The sequence below is a fragment of the Chaetura pelagica genome, unplaced genomic scaffold, assembly GCF_000747805.2.
Source record: "Chaetura pelagica isolate M959 unplaced genomic scaffold, ChaPel_1.0 scaffold767, whole genome shotgun sequence".
NCBI lineage: Eukaryota > Metazoa > Chordata > Aves > Apodiformes > Apodidae > Chaetura > Chaetura pelagica.
Window position 1 is genome coordinate 1 of NW_009953917.1, and position 6544 is coordinate 6544.

Below are 6544 nucleotides of genomic sequence, written 5' to 3' on the forward strand. Positions count from 1 at the left end.
TCTCCCAGCCTGGCTCCAGAGCAGAGCTTCTTGGAAGTGTTGATCAGAAGATGGGTATTGTCTCAACATTGTCATCAGTGACCAGACCCCCAAATCTGGACTAACACAACATGAGTTTGCAGTGTCTTGCTGAACTGGTTATTATCAGGTGGAGAAACTACGGAGAAGGGACTGAGGTAGGACCAGTGCTGGTACCTGCTACAGGTCTGTCCTACTGGAGCAGCAAAGGGAAGAGCAGCTGTTGAGGAAGATGGATCACACTTGCTGTGCCAACACCCGTGAAGCCTCAGGTGAACTTTCCTTATTCTAATGTTATTCCAACACCTGCTGGATTCGGGACCACAGGGACACCTTTGGACCCGTGGTGGTAGCTGTTGTCCTCTTCCCTCCTCCTTTTTACCTCATCTTTCCTATTTTTCTTCCTTTCTCTCACACGGTTGGAACTGGATGATCTTTAAGGTCCCTTCCAACTCAAACCATTCTGTGGTTCTATGATATGATTCTTTAAACAAATGACCACGAGTTCTTACCTCTCCCCTCAAAAAGAGGTCTCGGGCTGGAGATGCATTAGAAATGTCATCCTAGTGACTGAAAATAGGGCCAGTCATGCCTGAAGGACATGGAAATGTTTGATTTGTTATCAAAATAGCCATAAAAACCATTATACAGCTGCTGTTAATACTGGTATAATAGTGCTCTTTTGGCTTTTTGCTTTCAGCTTGTATCTCCACTGAGAAAGAATAACAGGTGACAAGAACTAATCAAAGCAAAAAAACCCAACCAAATGTAAGAGACTTTGCTGCAGGAGCTGCTGGGCAACATCTCAAGAGGTCACACCACCACCACCACAATCTCCAGCACCTCAGGCTATCTCAGCCCACCTTGGACAACACAAGCAGCTCTTGTGGGGAGGAAAGACAGGAGACCCCCTCAAGGATATTTCAGTTGGCCTATAAATACTGCTGGAACAGGCTGCCTTCCCTTCCTGATGCTTCATGAAGCTTCAACAACAGGAAAACCACAGCAGGAAAAAGCTCCAAACCCATCAGGTTGCAACATCTCCTCACCTCTGAGGGTCTTCACTCAGGCAGAAGAAGGGGGTGTTGCAGCTGAGGCACTTTTTTTGCAAAGCTGGGTGAGTAGATTTGCAGAATTATCCCTCATTCTCTGAGCAGATTTGGGAGCACCAAGGCACCCCACTCAATGCAGAGATGGAGCAAGACAAACTTTTTAAGGCTTTCCTCCCCAAAGCATGAAAAGTTAAAACTCTTCACATGATGCACTTCCCTCTCTGCTTAAACAAAAGCTAAAACCAAAGAAAAGGGCAAGAAAAACTAGGCAGCAGCACCTGGTTATTCCCAGAATCCATGGGGTATGGAATCTGATACCCACTGCCTTTATCAGCTCAAGGTTTGAGGAGTCCAAAAAAGTAGATGATGGTAAATTTTCAAAGCCCTTTTAGCTGGAAAGCTGAGCAGTCTCAGCCTTATTACAGGTTATTTTCATACCCATAAACCAGCAGAACAATGTCTCATTTTCTAATTAATACCTATTGTTATTAATAGACTTAAACAAAGCTGCCTTTCATTCCCCTAGTTAGTGGGGCATTTGGTGAAGCACTTAAAGGGGGCCACTCCAGTTGCACACACACCAAACTTGTTTTAATTACATCCTGTGAATTTATTTTTCCAGGGAGAAATATTTCTCAGGGAAAAACGTCTAGAAAAGTAACTTTAGAAGCAAAGTCATTGTGTGTGTTTCCTCTAGGAAATCTGTTTAGTTTAAAGCCCCAGGTCCTAACACTCTCTTTTCTGCAGCAGCCTGACCTAAAGAATGCTGCTGACAGCCCTGTGAAACCTTTCTATCTCTTCAGAAATGGAATTGCTGATGGATTTTTTTAAGTCATCTTGGCCTTCTCCCTCTCCACTTCTCTTTGCCTTGCAGGATGAATCCCCTCCACAAAAAATCCCACCCAAAAGGAAGACACCTCACCTTCAGGGGTGTTGATTTATGGTGCCCACGTGGGAGTTGGTTTTTACCATCATTTATTTAAGCAAGGGGCAGCCCCACAGGAGCTGGATTGTAGTTCCCCAGATAGAAGAAGAACTGGTTATTATCAGGTGGAGAAACTACGGAGAAGGGACTGAGGTAGGACCAGTGCTGGTACCTGCTACAGGTCTGTCCTACTGGAGCAGCAAAGGGAAGAGCAGCTGTTGAGGAAGATGGATCACACTTGCTGTGCCAACACCCGTGAAGCCTCAGGTGAACTTTCCTTATTCTAATGTTATTCCAACACCTGCTGGATTCGGGACCACAGGGACACCTTTGGACCCGTGGTGGTAGCTGTTGTCCTCTTCCCTCCTCCTTTTTACCTCATCTTTCCTATTTTTCTTCCTTTCTCTCACACGGTTGGAACTGGATGATCTTTAAGGTCCCTTCCAACTCAAACCATTCTGTGGTTCTATGATATGATTCTTTAAACAAATGACCACGAGTTCTTACCTCTCCCCTCAAAAAGAGGTCTCGGGCTGGAGATGCATTAGAAATGTCATCCTAGTGACTGAAAATAGGGCCAGTCATGCCTGAAGGACATGGAAATGTTTGATTTGTTATCAAAATAGCCATAAAAACCATTATACAGCTGCTGTTAATACTGGTATAATAGTGCTCTTTTGGCTTTTTGCTTTCAGCTTGTATCTCCACTGAGAAAGAATAACAGGTGACAAGAACTAATCAAAGCAAAAAAACCCAACCAAATGTAAGAGACTTTGCTGCAGGAGCTGCTGGGCAACATCTCAAGAGGTCACACCACCACCACCACAATCTCCAGCACCTCAGGCTATCTCAGCCCACCTTGGACAACACAAGCAGCTCTTGTGGGGAGGAAAGACAGGAGACCCCCTCAAGGATATTTCAGTTGGCCTATAAATACTGCTGGAACAGGCTGCCTTCCCTTCCTGATGCTTCATGAAGCTTCAACAACAGGAAAACCACAGCAGGAAAAAGCTCCAAACCCATCAGGTTGCAACATCTCCTCACCTCTGAGGGTCTTCACTCAGGCAGAAGAAGGGGGTGTTGCAGCTGAGGCACTTTTTTTGCAAAGCTGGGTGAGTAGATTTGCAGAATTATCCCTCATTCTCTGAGCAGATTTGGGAGCACCAAGGCACCCCACTCAATGCAGAGATGGAGCAAGACAAACTTTTTAAGGCTTTCCTCCCCAAAGCATGAAAAGTTAAAACTCTTCACATGATGCACTTCCCTCTCTGCTTAAACAAAAGCTAAAACCAAAGAAAAGGGCAAGAAAAACTAGGCAGCAGCACCTGGTTATTCCCAGAATCCATGGGGTATGGAATCTGATACCCACTGCCTTTATCAGCTCAAGGTTTGAGGAGTCCAAAAAAGTAGATGATGGTAAATTTTCAAAGCCCTTTTAGCTGGAAAGCTGAGCAGTCTCAGCCTTATTACAGGTTATTTTCATACCCATAAACCAGCAGAACAATGTCTCATTTTCTAATTAATACCTATTGTTATTAATAGACTTAAACAAAGCTGCCTTTCATTCCCCTAGTTAGTGGGGCATTTGGTGAAGCACTTAAAGGGGGCCACTCCAGTTGCACACACACCAAACTTGTTTTAATTACATCCTGTGAATTTATTTTTCCAGGGAGAAATATTTCTCAGGGAAAAACGTCTAGAAAAGTAACTTTAGAAGCAAAGTCATTGTGTGTGTTTCCTCTAGGAAATCTGTTTAGTTTAAAGCCCCAGGTCCTAACACTCTCTTTTCTGCAGCAGCCTGACCTAAAGAATGCTGCTGACAGCCCTGTGAAACCTTTCTATCTCTTCAGAAATGGAATTGCTGATGGATTTTTTTAAGTCATCTTGGCCTTCTCCCTCTCCACTTCTCTTTGCCTTGCAGGATGAATCCCCTCCACAAAAAATCCCACCCAAAAGGAAGACACCTCACCTTCAGGGGTGTTGATTTATGGTGCCCACGTGGGAGTTGGTTTTTACCATCATTTATTTAAGCAAGGGGCAGCCCCACAGGAGCTGGATTGTAGTTCCCCAGATAGAAGAAGAAAAACTTTATGGATTTCCCAGCCATCAAAGTGAGAGTTCCCAGGAAATGCATCCTCCAGGAAGGAAGGCTTGAGTGTTTCTTTCTGTCTCCTGGGAAGTGACAAAGACAGCTGGAAACTCCAGCCCATGGCCACTCTTGTCACCCTTAAACTGCTCATTTCTGGGGCTTGCACCTACTGTTTCACCTTCTAACTTCATCCTGACCTTGGGGAGTTAGACCTCAGGGACACTTCATTCCTCTGCCAAGAGAGTCCATGTTGTTCTGGGTGACTGAACACAACCTACCAGGAACAGGCACATTCCAGGTCCTTGACCCTGCCTGTCTCTTCCCAGGCTGCTCCCTGTTGGGCACAACTCTTGTCTCTGCCCAGACACTTGGCTTGGGGTCTGCTTGTGGTTCTGGTTGCAGCCAGATCTTCAGCAGCTCTGATTTCTAACAGGAGGTGGTGGAAAACCTGTTAGAAAAAGAAAAGCAAGCCCAGGGATGGCAAAAGCCACTTTTCCTCTAGGGAATGACAAAAAAATTGGACAGAACAAGTGTGACCCTCTCCAAGCTTAGGAGACAACAGTGTCTTTCTTCAAGATTAGTCACACTCTGCTGCATCTTTGGTGCTGATTGCCCTGCTGTGCTGCCAGATCCTCTGCTAGAAATGTCCTCTTCCTTCCTCTTCCCCTCCACCATCAGAACAGGAGAAGTAAATGCAGTTCTGGCAAGCAGGTGGGATCAGCTCCCTAGGAACTTCCTCAGCTCCTGCTGCTCTGAGGTTTCACCACCTTGAAAATTACAGCATCATCCTGATTGGAAAAGACCTTGAAGATCATCAAGTCCAACCATAACCTAAATCCACCAACTACATCCTTGCAGAAGAGAGAGGAAAGGCCCTTCCTGGAGAGGCTGGTGGAGAAACCTCAAGACCCATCCTGCTTTGCAGGGACTGAGAACAAAGATGTGAGGGGTCCAAGGATGATTATGGGGCCCTGCATTTCTGCCAAGGAGATGGGAAGAAAGGAGCAGCCAACAGGGCCAAAGAACAGATTCTTTTTATCCCCTGAGTGCAGAGGAAAACAATCTGCTTCTGAAAGAAAAGACAACTTCCCACTCCTTTCTGGCTGGTAAAGACAAGGTCCCAGGTTTGGCTCTGCTGGGTGCCATGCTCCTTTATTCATGTATTAATTGATTTATCAATAAACCCTCTTTCCACTGCTACTCAACCGAAGTCCAAGTGGACTTTTGCAGCCCAGACACTTGGTTATCCTGCCTACACCTAGGAGCTGGAGGAAGCCCTTGCAGGCTCTCATGGAGCCCTCCAGCTCTTGGTCACTGGACTTCCCAAGGAGATGCCAGCCCACACTCATTAACCAAGGCAGAGAGCAGGGAGAAACTATTTTACCAGCTCCTTCTGCAGAGGGTGAAAAGATTTGCTGTCTAGTGTGAAAAGAAACAGTGGTAACTCTTAGAATAAAGTGCCTCTTAGGACAAAGAGTGCAGCTCTTGGCCTTGGTTGAGGGTTAGATGATCCCAAAGGTCCCTTCCAACTCCAACCATTCTGTCAGTCTATGATTCTCAGGCAAGAAGCAAACTCCCCATGGCTGGTCACACCCCTCCTGGCTCTGGGGGAAAGGGAGGGACACCCACCTGCTCTGCAGCAGGGCAGAGAGGAGAAGTCAAGGCTTCATCTCCCACCACCCAAGCTAATCTCTCCAACCTCTGGTTTCCCTCTCCTTTTTGATTCCCTGGGGGCAATAACCATCCTGGAACAGCTGGGAGTTGAGTCATTTCCTTCCCCCCTCTTCTCCCCGAGGGGTTTTAATTAGCATGGCCATTGTACTCCTTAATTTGACCAAACTCCTGCCTCCCAGTTAAAGGCCTTTTTTCCTCCCCCCTCCTTAAGAGGCCTTTAAGACCCAGCTGTGAAACTCTGCAGAGCACATCTCATAACACTTCATAATCACACTCACCTCTTAGTAACACGACCAAAAGCAGCTCGTTCCTGGTGCCACAGGGAGCCTGAAAAGCAACACTCCAGGAACCCTTCATGTTGCTCCTGCCTCCCTGGGCCTCTGGGAGGACCTTGCTGAGACCAGACAGAACCCAAGAGATATTCAGGGGACTGGGAGCAGCATCTCCCTCCCCACCAGGTTCTTGCTGAGCTCCATCAGAAAGGTGGAGGTGATTTCTTTTTGGCAGGGGCTCTGAGGCCAAGGGTTGGGATGAGCTGGGCTCCCTGAGGCCCATTGTGGGGGGTCCTGCAAGGAAGGGAGAAGACAAAAGGGCAACAATAAATTCCTTTGATCCTTTGAGTGCCTAGGAAAACAACAGGCCAGCCTGGAAAACTAAGCCCAGCATCCTTCAGAGCACGTGCAGGCACGTTCAGCCACCAAAAAAAAACCCAAAACAGGCCTTCCCCTCACAGATCATTCCACTAATTGAACAAGCAAATATGTTTTCTTACTTATTTTAACTTCA